Genomic DNA, 17,859 nt, shown 5'->3' on the forward strand with positions numbered 1-17,859 from the left:
TCTGGAGTACTGTATCCAGGCCTGGGGCCCCCAGTACAGGAAGGATGTGGAGCTCTTGGAGTGGGTCCAGACGAGAACCACTGAGATGATCAGAGGGCTGGAGCACCTCTCCTATGAGGAAAGGTTGAGGGAACTGGGATTGTTTAGCTTAGAGAAGAGAAGGCTCCAGGGTGACTTCATTGTGGTCTTCCAAAACCTGAAGGGAGCATATAAACAGGAGGGACAATGGTTGTTTACAAGGGTGGATAGTGATAGGACAAGAGGGAATGGTCTTAAACTGAGACACGGGAGGAAGTTTTTCACGCAGAGGGTGGTGACGCACTGGAACAGGTTGCCCAAGGAGGTTGTGGATGCCTCATCCCTGGAGGCATTCAAGGCTAGGCTGGATATGGCTCTGGGCAGCCTGGTCTGGTGGTTGGCAACCTTGCACAGTTGGCAACCTGGGCATTCAATTCCAGGTGTACTGGACAGCCCTCCCAAATGAAAGCCTGTGGTCTGCACTCTGCTGCTAGAGGGATTGAGAAAAATGCTTTGGCAATATTATTTGTGGCATACCACTAGGAGCCTCTGGTAGGAAGCACCAAGGAAGACTTGGTGTTAGGGTTTTAGAGTTGGGGATACAACAGATTCAAAGTCCATATATATAATAATGTCACCATATGAAGGGATTCCAGCTGGTTCAGAAGTGGTTGGTACCAAAGCACAGCTTCACTTGGCACAATGAATGCCTGCATGGGCCTGGATGTTCTAAGGGAGGGTCACTTTCACACATCATACAACTGATTCTAACATGAAATGGGTTGCACTTGATGATTACACAATGAGCTTGAATAGGAAACACCAGTTGCCAAGGAATCTTGCAAGTGATTATGGATTGGCCTGAAGGCAAAGATTTTGGAATATTGCCAGAGGAGGAAGTGACAAGTTCTAAAAAGGTTGCACTGACCACTGACCAAACGACCAATGAGTAAAGAGAAATATGCCCTGTTTACTGATGGGTCCTGTCTTATTGTGGGAAAGCTTAAGAGGTGGAAGGCTACTGTCTGGAGTCTGATACAAGAAGTTATAGAAGCTACTGAATGAGAAGGTGAATCAAGCCAATTTGCAGGAATGAAGGATATCCAGCCGGCTTTAGATATTGTTGAATGAGAGAAGTGGCTAGTGCTCCACCTCTAAATTGACTGGCAAATGCCCTGTGTGGATAGTTATAGCAATAGAAGCAGAACAACTAGCAGTGCAGAGGCAAACCCATCAGAGCTACTGCACTGTAGAAAGCTATTGTTGGTAAGGTAGAGAATATGGCTGGAAAAGTACAAGATGCCCACATTCCCAAGAGTCAGGCCATTCAAGAACATCAAAATATTCAAGCCTTATCTTCATGCTTTCCTGTGTAACCTACTGTAGGGAACCTGTTTCAGCTGAGAGATTGTACTAGATGATCTCCAGTGGTCCCTTCCAACCCCTACAGTTCTGTAATTCTGTAATCCAAACAACCAGCAGGTGGATCGGGCTGCTACAATTGAAGAGGTTTAGGTAGATCTGGACTGACAATACTAGGGTGAATTATTTCTAAATTTATGGCCTCACAACACCTCAGGCCATCAAGAATGTGATGCAATTTATAGACGGGCTTTGGATTGAGAGGCGGATTTGACCATGGATGCTATTGCATGGGTTATCAATGAATGTAAAATATGCGCTATGACAAAGTGAGCCAAATGGATAAAGCCTCTTTGGTATTGAGGATGATGGCTGAAATATAAATATGGGGAAGCCTGGCAGGTTGATTCTATCACACTTCCACAAACACCACAGCAAGCACCATGTGTTTACAGTATGTAAACATCAAATGACTGGAAACATATCCTGTACCCCATGCCACCACCTAAAACACTATGCTAGGCCTTGAGAAAGCAAGTCTTGTGGTGACATGACATTCCAGAAAGAACTGAATCAGATAACGGGACTCATGTCCAAAATAACCTCATAAACACCTGGCCACTGAGTAGGTACATCGCATCTGCTATCATGCACCAGACTCTAGAAAAATCGAACAGCTTAAATGCTAAATAACTACTCTGAGACCAAATAGGTTCTGGAACATTTAAACATTCAGACACACATTTAGCAAAAGCTACCAGGGATCTGCCAAACAAGCTGTCCCTGTTCAGTGGTAACTCTTACATACCACAGAAGATAAAAGTCCGTGTAGTACAAATGAAAAACATGGTAGATAGGACACTCTGAGTTATTCTTGCCTCAGACAAAGGCAAGCCCATCTGTGGATTTGCTTACTCAACGTGAGAAACACGCTCAAGATAAGAATTTCTAATCAGGCAAAGATCTTTGTGGAGAGCGGTTTATTCATTATTGCAATAATGGGCGCACGCCCCCTACTGACAGAGGAGAAATTGCGCACCTGTTCAGTGAAATCCATTTCTTTGTACGCCCTGGGTCCGACGCAGAAAATGCCTCTCCTGGTGCTCATTGGTTGAGCGTCTCGGGCTCACAATCTTACGACACTGTTGCTACCTTACATTTCCATACAATGTCTGTTACCAACCCATTATCTTTAGGTATGTTCTGTACTTTTTAGGCGATAGGAGGACAATATTTTCAAAAATTAGCACACTAGTTTTGTCCTGTACCAGATTCTCCCCTACCCTATATAATTACGTAGCACCTATGCCAATTCTACCCAGGTCAGAACGCCCCAGTCTCAACCTTACTCTGTTCAGGAGCTTTCTTTGTGAAATGCAACTTACCCTATGCTACTTACAGAAATACTGGAAATTTCCACTGCAAAAGCACAATCTACCTCTCACTCTCAAAAACCTTGGTGCGCTTGATAGGTAATGCAGAAGGATGGAGATACACGGTGTGCAACTCAAGGGGCCTTGATGTTGGGTGAGAACAGCCAATAACCAATACTTAAACAATTAAGTATAATCCACATGATTAAACAAAAATGAATTCTGACATTTTTCTTTAAACTAGAACTGGCTCCAGCATGAAACAATATGCATCATCTCTATGCATCTTCTCTTCTGCCCTGAAGAATCATTATGACAGACAAAGCCCAGGTCATGGACTAAATTAATTCCATAGACAATTTGGAGGGATGGCCCATAGACCACAAAAATGTTATCTGTGTAATTAAACTGTAAGGCAAAGTGAAACACCTGAGCATGATGCAAATGGTACAGAATAATAGGTGGATATCATCCTGGTTTCAGCCAAGACAGTGCTAACAGGAAACTGTTCCTGTTGTTGCTAAGCAGTAAGAACACACTTAGTACTGAGGCAAGCCAAGCACCCCAGCAGAGAAGAGTTGCTGCCTTTGTGGCGTGGCAGCAGGGGGCAGGGCATGGCCAGGACGACTGTTCTGAATTAGGCGAGGGGTTATTCTGTGACATCATGGGGAAGGTCACAAAGCTGGGTAGAGTTGGCTGGTAGAGAGCCTGCTGCTTGGGGATCAGCTGTCTGTTAATTAGCAGTTTGGTGAATAATTGCTTTGAGGATATCTGTATATAGTTAAAATCATGTTTTTGTTTTCCTTTTCTGTCTTAGTAAATAATCTTTATCTCAACCTACAGGTTCTATTACATTTCTAATTCTCTCCCTCATCCTACTTGCTGGGTAGGTGTTGAGCAAGCAGCTGTGGTGCTTAAATATCTTCTAGATTAAACCACAACAGTAAGTCTTACAGTTCTTGATTATTCCTATCAACTCCAGTGACCAGCTGAGTTCACCTCAATTAGTGTAAGCAACTGAAGAGATTCTATTGTTCCTGAAAGCCAACATCCGTAATGTGTTTATTTTAAAGAATTTCACTTCAGACTAGTTTAAATAGTTGAATATCTGTGATTGTTAGATGTCCTTCTAGAGCATATCTGCCTGTTTGTTTATTCTGAAATTAAAGGGAAAACTCAATATACAGGAACCTTGGCATGATTTTTGGTAATGTCCTCCATAGAGAAGTTGTTGAAGCATGGTATGGATGAGCAGGCACTGAAGTGGTTAAAAAAAATCAGATGAATGTTCACGCTCTGAGGATAGTGGTCAGTGGCGCAAAGTCTTATTAGAGGCCAGTAATGAACAAAGTACCCAGGAGTCACTAGTGAGTCCAGTCCTGTTTAACGTCTTTGTTAACAATTTGGATGATGGGATAGAGTGCACCCTCTGTAAAAACTTGCAGATGATACAGAACTGGTGGGAGTGGCTGATTCACAAGAGATCTGCCTGCACAGCCATTCAGAGGATCCTGACAGACTGGAGGGATAGGCTGACGAAAATCTTGTGAAGTTCACAGGGAGAAGTGCAGAGCCCTATGCCTGGGGGGACCCAGCTGGAAGGCAGCTTTGCAGAAAAAAGCAGGGGTTCTTGGTGGACACCAAGTTGAATATGAGTTGGTAGTGTGCACTTTCTTCTAGGGAAACTAATACTTCTCTTAGTTGCATTAGGCAAGGTATCACTAGCAGATCAAGAGATGTAATCCTTCTCCTTTGTTCAGCATTGGTAAGGCCATACCTGGAGTGCTACAACCAGTTTCTGGGCCTCCCAGTACAAGAGAGACATGCATAGATTAGAGAACGTCCAGCAGAGAGCCACCAAGATGAAGAAGGAACTGGAACATTTCTCCTGTGAGGAGAGACTGAGAGAGTTGGGACTGTTAAGCTTAGAGAAGAGGAGCCTCAGGGGAAGTCTTATCAATGTCTATGAACACATGATGGAAGTGTGCAAGGAGGACAGAGTCATGTTACTTTCAGTCATCTTCAGTGCCAAAAAGAGGAAGTAGACACAACCTGAAATACAGGATGTTCCATCTAGGAACTTCTTTAGGAAGCACTTCACCATGCTTGGGAGTTGGACCAGATGACCTCCACAGACCCCTTCCAATCTTAACTATTCAGTGATTCTGTGGTAGGAAACTTGCTTAAAAACTTGCTGATCTAAATTCAGAATAGGTACAGATCAACTTTGAGAGTGAATCAAAGTTTATAGTCCACTTTCTGGTGTGTTTTGTATCTCTATTTTTTTGTGATATGAAGGTAATAATTGCTGTTCTTATATACCATGGGTTAGTTTGCAAAATAATACCAAAATAGCATTGTTCGTAGAATATCACAGAGGTGATATGATATTCTCTCATTGTTACCTAGGCAGTCTTAAAAGGGTTGAGCTTACTGCTACAGAGACCCATGCTCAAGTAATGACATTCTCCATGCTTTCTCATGTTTCACTTAGCATTTGTTCTGTGGGCAATCTGATGTTTTTGATTACAATTAAATTATCATCTGTTTGAAGAGATGAATCTTTGCAGCTGTAAATGGGCACTTACAAAAGTAGAAAATACCTCACTTTGATAGAAGACAGTAAAGTCTTTTACAGGTGAGGATGGTGAAGCACTAAAACTGATTGCCCAGAGATGTGGCTCCATCCCTGGTGACTTTCAAGGCAAGGCTAGATCAAGCCCTAGGCAACCTGATATAGATGTGCATGTCCCTGTTTATTGCAGGGGAGTTGGACTAGACCTTTAAAGGTCCCTTCCAACTCTAAAGATTCTTTGATTCTATGAAAGCTTTCTTTAATTGGTAGCTGTATACATATTAGATTATGAATGCAATTTTAGCTATATGAGTTTTCTTTTATTCATTCTATTGTGTTTTAAAGTGTTGTACTTTCTTCTTTTTCTCCTTTCAAGTGGAGTTCTCAAACACCCAGACTAAGGCTTTTTTTTTCCCTGTCAAATCTTTTAAGTCTTCATTTGCAGTTAAAAATATAGAAACAAAAAAGTTATGCTATCCATCATCCCTCACAGTCAAATCTCACTATTTCAACTCTTAATTAACCAAATTCTTGTATTCTGTAAGCTTTATTGAATTGCTTTAGAACTAAGTAAAATTTTTATAACACTTTTGCAAAGCATCAAGCAGTCTGCATCCAATGACCTTGTTCTGTTAATGAGAGACAATGAATAAATATTAACATTGCATGCTGATCATGCATGGAAGACACTATTTGATACCTAAATATACAGGAATGCTTTCTTAGTGGGCAGATTTCTCAATATAATTGCTTCAGTGTTCTTACATTATAGTTCTCTGAAGAAAGTTTCTATCCTACTTCTCCTAGAGTCCCTTGAGTACCTTTGTCTTCTTTCAATTCCACCTGAATAGAAGGATTTACATACTGTTAATTTGTTGCTTGATTATTATTATTATTATTATTTTTTAAGCCTTTTGATTCTCCCTGAACAATACTTCTCAAAGTAAAGAATGGAAAGAGTACAAATTGGCAGAGATTTGGGAATCTTCTTCCAAAAATTAGACTTCACAATAAAAGAACATAATAGAATATTGCCCTCAGGGCATAATGTTCAAAATGTAATTTACTAGCATTATAAATGAATTAATTCTCTAATTAGCATCTTGAAGTGTAAGAAAGAAAAGATTGTATGATTGGTAACATATGATGGAAATAATCTTTTTTTTTTTTTTTCTGAATCAATATTGCTGATATATGAAAATCTGGTACTATAAGCTGTTATTTTTCTTGGATTCTGCAGCTGCAGGCTGATTAAAACCCAGCAGGAGGAACTATAATAAACAAATACCACCTGCTGCAAGAACAGGTGTTTGTGTCTTCATTTAGAAACCAAAGTAAAACAGAAGATGCCAAAGGGCTGAAGTAGATCAGTATTTGGATTGACATAATTTGTTAGTACTTGCCCTTGAACTTAAAAGCATATTATTCTGTTTTCAAGACCTTGTGATAGGGGTGGAACATGTGCTTTAAGTAATTAAGCAGCTTTCTGCATTCTGTATCCACCTGTCCATTGTCCATACTACCTGCATTCACTGAAAGTAATTGTTTCTCCATTTACTGGAGTGCAATATAATGTCTTTGTCTAAGAACATTATAAATGCAAAAACAGGGAAAAAACGCATTTAGTATTTTGTTTAATTTTACAAATCTTACCAGTGATTTGTTTGATATTTGTAGTCCAAGCAAATCAATACAATCACAGAAAACTATCATGTCTTACCTGTTCCTTGGTGGATTGTACATGTTAGCTAAAGAATTTGCATATGTTTAAAAGACGTACCACAGTAGAAATGCAAGTCATGGCATGAAGCAGTGATTGAGCATCTGTTGGGAAGCCAAAGCCAAGCCAGGGGAGCTCAGATGCATGCAATACACCTAACTGACCAGAGGGGTGGAGCCAGGACCCAGCCTTTTGCAGACCTCATTTAAGTGTTGGCAGTGAAGGTAAGGGCATCTTACTGGAGATCCCTGTATACCTCCTGCTGTTTGAAGGTGAGCAGAGTCTTTCCTTTTTTCTGTTTTCACAGTTGCTGTATTAGAGCATCTCTTCACCTGCTCCAGTTTGTGACTTTGCTACCATGCAAATTTCTATGCTTTCTGTCATGCTACAGTATTACAAAGCATTCTGCTTCTGGTACTTATCTCAGTGACAATTCCAATGCACTGAAGCAAATGGGTATCTTTCCCAAAAGTAGTGAAAATTTATTAACTGATTTTCTTTCATATTTACCATATCTTGATTATGATTTCTAACATGCAGAATACTTTATTGATAATAGCTTAAGCAATAACTTAAGTAATAGTTAATGGAGTAACCATTTTCTCATAAAATGCTGAGCTATTTATTTGCTCTTGCGAGTACATTGACAAATGTAGAAGAGCACATCCAGATGCTTGTGATATAGCTTTAAGGAAACCTAGAATAAATTAGTCTGACTGGATTCAGTCTGTCCTGGAAAAACTACCAGGCAGTGACTTTCATACTACAAGAAGTCTCAAGCTATGTAGTAAAATGATTTTTCTCTTCTGATGCTGTAATTTATCGTGGATGGTTTTAACATATTTCATGGTAGCAGATAATCCTTACAGTTAGCGGAGAGAGAACTCCAAAGTAATAAGTTTCTAAGGGTTATCTTTTTTTTTATTTTTTTTTTTTCTCTTTTGCAAGAGACATCACACACAAGTAAGTTCTAGAATTCCCATAATACCTAAAGCGGATGTAAAGAGTTATTACTGAGAATAAAAGCAATAACACAAAGTCACTTAAATCTGCGAACTGCCAGAAGAATGGATTATAAAAAGGAGAAGCTGAGAATGGAAAGCTGTTGGGAAGATTTCTTATATTTAAGATGTTAAAATTACTTTTCTGTCTTATTTAGCAAGCCTGCATAGACTGAATAGGAGCCAAAGCAGCAGCCTGCCAAAGGTAGGATTACCTGGCTTTTGCTTTTCTTTTGAATTTTTGACTGTCTAGATGCTTAATAATCTTGGAGGTAAGTAATGTTTAAGTCATTTCTAGAACAGTATCCTAAGAAAGGCAGTAGATAGCTTAACTTATTTGCTACAAAGGCCATAGAGTATGTTTGACAATAGGGTAACTGCATCTCTCTTGTGTTATGGGGTACTGAAGAAAAACATCCCTCAAAGAGAAGAAACGGCAAATCTCATTACATGGGTAAAATCTACTTGCGCTAACGTTTAAATGATTATTTTAAATCACATACTGTATATTAAATGTAATATTTTGTTAAAAATGAAGTGAGTGCATTTATAACACAACTAAATACCACTTCTAATTCTGTTCACAAAAAATTCTGGTGTTATCAATTCTTATAATTTAACAAATGTTATACTTAATAATGTAAGCAGTTTTCTTGGAGTGCTTTTTTGTAATGTTGCTAAATATAGTACAATCTAGGTATCTGCAGTAACCACGTAATTGGTACATATTTCAAATCTAGAGTAATTTAGGTATAATTAATATTTCATGTTTTCAGAAATTGTGTTCATATGGATTTTGTTTTGTGGTCCACTTTGTTAGAAAGTGTTGAAAATGATCTTAAACACATTAAGCTAACATTCATATTTTTGCAAATAGTGTGGAAACCTCAAGTTACATGACCACTTTAAGGGCGTTTTGTTAAATATGATAGCATATCTGGAATTCTAGAACGGTTTCCAAAACCAAAGAATGTAGTGACTTGTAAGGTTTGTTGTTAAGGGAATTTCAGTTTTATATATGTATACTTAGCCTTCTAGCACGGACTATTATATTTATTATAAACAGTTATTATTTGCTAATATTAGCTTATTGAACATTGGTCCTTCTTTTCTCTATTTGCGACAGCGATCATTATTTCCTAAATATTGCAGGTGTATTTCTATTTAAATTTTAAGTGCCTCAAGTTCTTAGCACTACATAATTGTTTCATTTTCAAAATACAAGAGAAATAGAGAATCTTCAATAGATTTTTGTTAATATATGTAAAGCAGTAGAAATACATAAACTTTAAATATTTCTTGTTGATCACATGATATATAATTGTGACTACATGTACATCAGATCCTACAAATGTCATTAACAAATATACCACGAAAATGTTACAGGGTTAAGTGAAAATATGCTTTTAACATTAGTGAGGTTATTGCTCTAGATTTGTGCTTTCCATGTTACATATTGAAGATAGAATTTAATCTCTCAATAGCGTGTAATACAATCAAATTGCAAGCATAATGTTTTAATTTTGCCATGGTAATGCAAATATAATTGTTGCCATGACTGTTATTGCTTTTGTAGGAGAACACATTGTGGAGCTAATGATACAACATATTTTATCTTGTGCTGTGATGAGGGCTCTTGTGGAAGTTATTCCCCTGCTTGACTTATGAAAGGTTCTAATTTCTTAACACTTGGTATCCTGTAGTTCTTTGTCTTCAAACTCTTGAACCTTATGCACTAGTCAAATCATCAGTCCATACAGAGTGAAGGAATACTAGATGAAGAAGTCTCATCATTCAATTTCCAAACTTTAATTGAGCACACACTTCTGTAGTTTACACTTTGAGAGCTCTTGAAGCATTCAGTTTATGGAAACGATCATTTGTTTATTGAAATGTATCTGCCATCTTTTGCTCATAGTATAACAAGATGAATTGATGAATAAACGTACACCGTCAGCTGTTTGCTAGGAGGAGGCTTTTTTGGTGTAATAATAGATTACTGCAGCTGAGTATGTCCTTATTATAAGTTTGGCTGCGATTAATTTATTTTTCTTTTACCAATCCATAAAGTGTTATGTTATGTATTTGTGACTGAAGCCACATTGGTAGCACACCAGTATTTTGGCTATTACTGAATGTTGCTTGTAAGGCTTTCTTTCCTTCCTAATCTGCCCCTATAATAATCAACCAATTCAGTTAAGCTAAAGATGGGTGAGCAGTTGAGGGGAACACAGCTGAGACAGCTGATGCATAATGATAAAAAGGATATTCCATACCATGTGATGTTGCAGTCAACAATAGCAGTTCTAGGAAAGAAGGACGTAAGGGGGTATGGTTATCTTCCTAAACAACCATTAACCAGTGCTGGGATTCTGCTTTCCAGGAAATCTGCCTGGTTGTGAAAGTAATGAGTGAGTTCCTATTTTTGCCTTTTTTTGTGTAGTCTTTTTTTCTACAAAAAAACCCACCCTATTGTTATCTTAATCCACAATCTTCTATTTTCTCACAGCACGATGGGAGAGGGGAGTGAGTGTCTGTTTTGCTTGAGAATTTTAAAATCAAATGATTATTTAAATTTTGAAATATGAAACCTTTTTAAAAAACAAATCTAAGCAAATTATGCTTGAACTGTTCAGTGATTTATTTTTTTTTTAAATGTAAGTAATTGAATCATTCTACTGTTTGCTTGCAATCCTACAGGGACAAAAAGGCATCAAGCAGAGGTACTCTGAGCAGTTGCTATTATCTCTGTACCTGAAGTGGTATACTCACAGGAAGGAGTAACAGGAATAGAGTTCCTCTAATCACTTAATTGATAGTTTACCTGGTAGGATGTAAGACATCCAGGGAGAGCAGAAATAAGAAGATGGCAGTCATTTCATGCATTTCAGAATGCCTGCTATATGGATCACTATCCCTATAAAAGCCAGCAGCATTAATCCAAACAGAAGAGAAAAAGAAGCTGTAATAATTCTTTAATATTCTGTGTTAGCAGTAGAACAGGTCAGAGTAGCTCTAAATTACGTTAATTCTCAGTAGAATCCAAGGGACTGTATTTTCCCTATGGAAAGTTTAACTATGTTCACAGATGCTCCTTTTGTCAAGTCTCTGAATTTTTCTTGTGTTGGAATCTGTCCTGAAGCATTGATTGTCTTCCATTGGGTTTTTTAGCAGCAGTATATGTTTCCCCAAGGCAGAAAAAAGCATAAAGCGACTGCAGTGGAATACAATTTTAAGAGCTTGATGAATATTGCTTCCTGTTTATATGTGAAATTTGTATCAAGATCATGCTTATGCTAATAGGTAGTAGAGAATCAATCTGAAAATTGCATTGACTTCCTTCATAGAGAAATTAAATATGATGTCAATACTTCTACCCAGTGGAAAATTGTATTTAACCTTTTATAATATGTTTCCTCTTCTCTACAATCAAAATTAGATTACAATAACTAAAATTGAAGAGGCATTTTTACAAAATAGAGAAACTACTGATGTCTGCAAACAATGCAAACAGAAATATAATATATACAGAGTAAGGTAGTTGTAGAAATATATCTTTATCATGTGTACCTAAAAGAATAGATAGCACTGAAATCAGTTATACAGGCAACCAATGTTCTAATGAAATAACACAATGTTTTGACCAAATTAAGATGGTTTTAGGTTTGTAGAAATTCAGATAGAAGAGATGAGAGTTTAAATGATCTAGTTAACTATGATTTCTGATGGTATAAAGTAGCTGATTGGTATAGGTAATTAAATTGGGGCCATGGTTAGCATACACTGACCTTGTTTCTTGACTGAAATGATGTGACAAGTATGTTAAGAAACTGACTTGCAAAGATAATTTTTGACTGGGCCACATTTGAGCATAACTTTCTTTTTTGTTGATAATTTGCTGATCATCAAAATCAATTTTGTAAGATAAAAAGATATAGTATGATTGTCAACAAATGTTTCTAGGAAGCAGAAAATTATTTTTGAGGGGCGTTTTCTTTATCAGCAAAACATTTATTAGTTTCTTGCTAGCCTCTTTTAATTTACCTTGAAAGAAAGGATTAATGATGTCTGTAGCATGGATGTGTAAAACAGAAGCACTAACATTTAGTGTGTTCTTGGTAAAACAAATACTGGTTTTAGTTGCTAACATAACATTTAACATTTGTATCAAACATTAACAAATATACTTGTAAATTCTTTAATAGTTTGAATGAAAGCTCAAAGGCAAAATATTGTCAAAGTTAAATTACTGAATAACACAGTGAAATTAAGACAAATGGTAACTCTTAGATTAAAGAAGCAGGATTAGATTTGAATGTGTTTTTTCAAATTAGAATCATAGTTGGAAGGGACTTCTGAAGGCCATCTAATCCAACTTCCATAACATGAAAAGGGATATACACGGCTAGATCAGGTTGCCCAGGGCCTATCCAGCCTTTTCCCAAAAGTCTCCAGAGATGAGGCATCCTCTCAAAGAATCATAACTTGGGTTTGAAGGGACCTCAAGGTTCATCCCCCAGTTTGTATTGGTAATGGGAGTTACCTTTACTCAGGTGCAAAATCTTGCATTTGGATTTGTTGAGCCTCATGAGATTCATCTGTACCCACTGCTCTAGCCTGTCTAGGTCTGTAAAGCAATGCCGTATGACTTACCTGTAAAGCTGCTATCTTACCGTTTTTTTTTTTTGCTGCTTTTTTTCATTGTCAGCTATAAATTAACCTCATTTTATGAAATCTAACAGGTTAGCCATGTAATATTTTGTTTCTGATGAACAGAACTCAAGGAAGCACAATAAATTGAGTGGTGAGTTTCAGCAGGGCAGTTAGTGACATGAAAGACAAGCCATATTTCAGATGGCCATTTAGTTTATTACAAAAATGGCATGAAGGCTCTTGTTTATCATTTGTGAGAATGCATAGCTAATAGTAGCGACTTAGAAGATTATATTTTGTAGCTGAGAATTTGCTATACTAAATAGTGTTATTGTGCTCTTTGTATCTGTCGTATTTTTCATGGAAATAAATAGGAGGCATTACTTCTGAAGTGACATGCATGCGTGTTTAGAGCTGAGCAAAATTTCTTTCAGGGAAAACAGTTTTGTTTTGGATATTACTGGATATACTATCCAAGGTAATAAAGCTGTGATGTATTGTGTTCGCTATGTTATTGAAATAAATGAGGGAGTAGTTTCCAAGGGAATTTTTATGATCAGGAGAAAAGTTGTTTTTTATAAATGATCACTTGCAAAACAGTGGAAAACTATAAGCCATGTCTGTACTCTAGTCAAAAATTAAATATATCTATAATATGTCCTTCCTCAAATTAATGAATTTAGTTAAATCTCTAGTATCAAACTTCTTATGTCCTACACAGTCTGAGAGCTAAGAAAGTGCAGGACATTTTCTGTGCAGAAACGGATGCCTGAGCTCAAGCATGCCACTGTGGGGAGATGATGATTAAGTTTCTTATAGAACAAATCTAAAGTCTTCAGAGAAAACAGAAGACTGGATAGTTTTGACGTAAACATAGACCGTTGAAAAATGACTCTAAGCTGCTGCTGCCACTGAAAATATGTTGGAAACAGTATCACAAAGTCTTTAACTTAAATAGTTTTTTAAAACAGACTGAAAACTCCTGGAGTTTGCTATCAGCATATCTGTCTGTATAAATACAAGCTGTTTTATTCATCTGTCAGGTGGTTTGATCAATATCTGAGTTGCTGAAATTCAGAGATCTGAATTTTTCATTGTCCACTTTCTTTGGCAGTGATGAACTTAATGTAAATGGAAATAGAAAAATAGATGGGGGGAAAGAGTAGCTCAGGTAGAGTCATTACTCTCCATCAAGTTTTTCCAAAAGAATTTCAGAACGCAGTAAGAGAACTGCTTCAGTTTAATGTTGTCCTACAGTGAAAATATTAAGATGAGGCATTTCATTGAAAACTTAGGAGCTTGTGCTCCTAACTTTTTAACTGTTAAATTCTTACTGATATGCCTGTTCTTGTACTAGATAGAAAGGGATGAATTAAAGCCCCATTAAAATATTGAAAAATCTCCTAAACATTTCAGTGAAACTTTGCCCAGACTAATAATTCATATGTCGAACTGCACCAAGAATAATCTTCAGTATAGTTGTAGAGTACCAAACCTTCAAAAAATAGGAAATCTTGGCACTTATGCTAGTGAAAAGCCATTTAGCTACATTTCATACTTTAAAAGCCAGAATATAATATCTTCAACTTAATTGCTGTTCTTATCCTACTGCATTAAAATGTAAATTTTCTGAATGGCATAAAATGTTTCCAGATATAGGAAAGTTGAAAACTGATGTGCAAATCTTGTATGCTGATTCTTATCTTTTCCAATAGCATGTAATTTTTTCCTTCTGTCTGGGTCGAATGATATTTTCACAAAGTAAACATAAATATAGGAATGCTTGTGGCAAAGTCTAATACAAATATCTTGTTTTCAACATGTAGAAAACATTTGTCTTAACTGGCAATTTAAATTCTTATGTAATAAATGACAACCAACTAGACTAAGATGTTTCACATCATCTTAGTTGTATTCAACCTAGTCATCTGATTTAAACATACTAATTTAAGGTGTCTCAGTAATTAAGTGGCAGAGAGGCTGCCACACTTTCACGAGTAGTTTAATCCACTTTCCACAGAAACATAAGAAAGAAGCACAGAATTGTAGGGGTTGGAAGGGACTTCTAGGAAATCATCAAGTCTAACCCTCCTGTTGAGGTAGGTATGCTACAATAGGTCACACAGGTATGCATCCAGGTAGGTCTTGAATATCTTCATACAAAGAGACTCCATAGCGTCTTTGGGCAACCTGTTCCATCACCCTTAGTGGAAAGAAGTTCTTCCACATGTTAGTACAGAATTTCTTATGTTCAGGTTTTAGCCCATTTCTCCTACTACTGCTACACATGACCAAAAAGATCCTCATGCATTTGCTTCCCAACACCTTTACTTACAAACATTAATCAGATCCCCTTTCACTCTTGTTTTTCCCCAGGCTGAACAGACCCAGGTTACTCAGCCTTTCCTTACCTGGGAGATGTTTCAAGCATCAAGAATCTAGAAGTACTGCTGGAATAAAATAGTCAATGAAATTAAGTAATAGTGAGGTGGAACTTAATGCACAAAATTCAAGACTGCAGACTTAGCAATTGATTACAAAATAGCTTGTTTTATGCAGGATTTTATCATCTGGAAACAGAAGAGTTCAAATCTCTAGTAAATTGCTAGCCAATCTCCTTGCTGCAATATGATAATAGGGGAAAAAAAAAAAGTAGTTGTCCTGAAGTTTATCAGTTAAAATCTTTCCAGTATCCAAAGGAAGTCCCTATTAATAAATACTAAATTTATAAGGGCCTTCGGAGAAAGCAGTTTTCAAGAACAGTTTGTCGATAATTTTTGCTGCAAACATGTCTATAGTTTATTTACTTCAAGGGTTGAGTCAAATGAACCCCAGAGATCTCTTCCAATCTCAACCATTTTGTGGACTCTCTGGTCTTAAACTTGTCAGATTCTCTGGTCAGAATGCTTCTTTGAGTAGGAGGCATTCTTTCTATTACTTGAACAAATTTCAGTGCTGTTTGGTTTAGACTAAAAGGTCTCCTCACGTCCTCAGATTCTCAATGGTTGATCACATAATTTGAACCTTAGACTACCACGAGTATTTAAAACTGCTAATATCAATGTTCATTGATGTCTTTGTTATGCAAAAATCATTTAAAAAATCTGATTATACATAATTCAGCTGAACTGTTCTTCTTAATTTTATATTTCTCCAAGAAAGTCACCTGATTAAGTAAAATTTGTATTCTCATTAATGAGATTCTCAAAATGAGAGTTAGAATTATACTTTTAACTCTCTTTAAGTAAACATATGTTCAGAGGAAAATACCAACCAGTATGCATTTGCCTTTCTGCTCTTTTTTTGTCTTGCTCTTTAGAGCTGATATCATATTCACAAGAACTCCAAATGTACTTTAAAAAGATTTAACATTTTTATTTGAACTCTCTTTGCTTAAGCTAGTATCTCTGAACCTTTATAGCACAGCTTTTGCAATGTTTCCTGAGTGCTACTAAAATTATGTAAAATAGCTCTTCTCTCTGAAATTGACTATTAGCTTATTATGTTCCTTGTGAAACAATGATAGAATCATACTCAATATATTCTACAGTTTCTAGCTTGTCAAAATGATATGCAACTTTGCAAATAAAAATGATCTGTTTTTTTTTTTTTAAATCTTTATAATATAAAGCTTGAATACTCAATTCTGGAGGGGCAAATAAAGTCTGTCTAATAGCTCTCTCAAAATACTGGAAAAAAGATGCAGTCTTATGGATAGCTGCTGTAAAATTAAGTACATAGAAAACATGCTTCATTGGACAGCATTTGGTAAAAGGATAGTTTTGTTATGTTGTTGTTTGTTAGGATTCACAATAGGAGGTGTTTCAAAGTAGCAGGAAGCACTTCTAATTTCTAGTACAGTGTCACTGTCAGGATCTTTTTTTCATAAGCTTTGGATTAGAAAGAGACTTTTTCCCCAGTGCTCTGGAGAGAAAACCACAGTGATAATATGGGAAAGAATCAAAGTGCTGTGATGTGTAAGTAATAAATACTTGAGCAGTATGTCTGCTTAGTGTTCCTTTCATATGGGCAAGTGAATGTTTCTAGAATTTCATGTAATTCATATTGCAGTTGTACAAGAATAATAATTTTCATAAAAATCTTAGCTTAGACTTTCCTTTAGGAAAATGGTTTTAATTGTGCTTAAAAATTATCAAATTCCCCCCATTTATTGCTACTATTTTCACTCTTATTATAAGAAACGCCTTTTACTTTTTTTCTTGGAAAAATATCAAATGTATCTCGTCTCACTTTCTGAAAATCTTGGAAGGGCGTAACGGGGTGTTTTGCTTGTTTTATTTCACGTGCTACAAAAATAAAAACTCCTTTTAATAATTTTTCAGATATTGAGTAATCATGGAAACTAGAATTCTCATTCTTTGAATAGCCATTCTCAGAAAAATCATTCTGGTTCTACTGTGGGTAGAAAACTAAAGAACTATAGAGAAAATTCTTGTTCTTTAAAGTGTTTACATACAAAATAAAATACTCTACAATTCTGGAAGATTTGATTGCTGTAAGAAAATAAAGACTAGCTGTAAATCTCAAGATGAATAGCTAAAGTGGAACAATTACTGAGATGATAGAATGCCTCTTCTTGGTTGCTATCTATGCCTGCTGTTGTATTTAAATCTAGAAAACATCTGGCTTTATACCCTGCAGTTTTATAGTACCCAAAGAAGTTTAGTTTAGAGGGTGCATATATTCCTCTTCTCTGTAAGAGTAGCTAATAACACACAGGTTTTTTTGGTTCTTTGAAGACAGCTAATCATTTTAAAATAACAGTCAACATGTTGCTTACAAGTTGTGGAGCATGGAGTACTTACAGAATAGAATTCAAGGAGAAATTCATATTACAGATCAACTTAAATGATCTGGTACCTGAAGGAAGAAAAAATGGATTTGGAAGAAAAAGAAATCGCCTACATGTGCCAGTGAATTTAGTATAGTGCCACATAACCTACCATAGAAGGATTATTTTGTGGTGGTGAAAACTTACTTTCTCTTTATGGAAATGATAGCATTCTATTCATTTCCATTTTATCCTAATGTTGTTGGTATATTATACCAGACCTTTTAAATAAGTATGTATGGTTACACACATTTGTTCTTTTTATTCTGAATCTGCATGCCTTTCCTTATGTAATGTGGGAAAGC

General features: G+C 36.4%; 1 long non-coding RNA gene across 1 annotated transcript in view; it reads left to right on the plus strand.

Moving 5' to 3' along the window:
- The first annotated feature begins 3,444 nt into the window (after nucleotides 1-3,444).
- The window catches only part of LOC109367390, a 31,654-nt gene continuing 17,239 nt past the window's right edge, over nucleotides 3,445-17,859 (plus strand). The window contains exons 1-3 of the long non-coding RNA XR_002114495.2: nucleotides 3,445-3,501; nucleotides 3,597-7,320; nucleotides 8,208-8,254. This is a non-coding gene — a long non-coding RNA (uncharacterized LOC109367390). The remainder of the gene's footprint in view (nucleotides 3,502-3,596; nucleotides 7,321-8,207; nucleotides 8,255-17,859) is intronic.

Source organism: Meleagris gallopavo, chromosome 4 (assembly GCF_000146605.3).
Source record: "Meleagris gallopavo isolate NT-WF06-2002-E0010 breed Aviagen turkey brand Nicholas breeding stock chromosome 4, Turkey_5.1, whole genome shotgun sequence".
Taxonomy (NCBI): domain Eukaryota; kingdom Metazoa; phylum Chordata; class Aves; order Galliformes; family Phasianidae; genus Meleagris; species Meleagris gallopavo.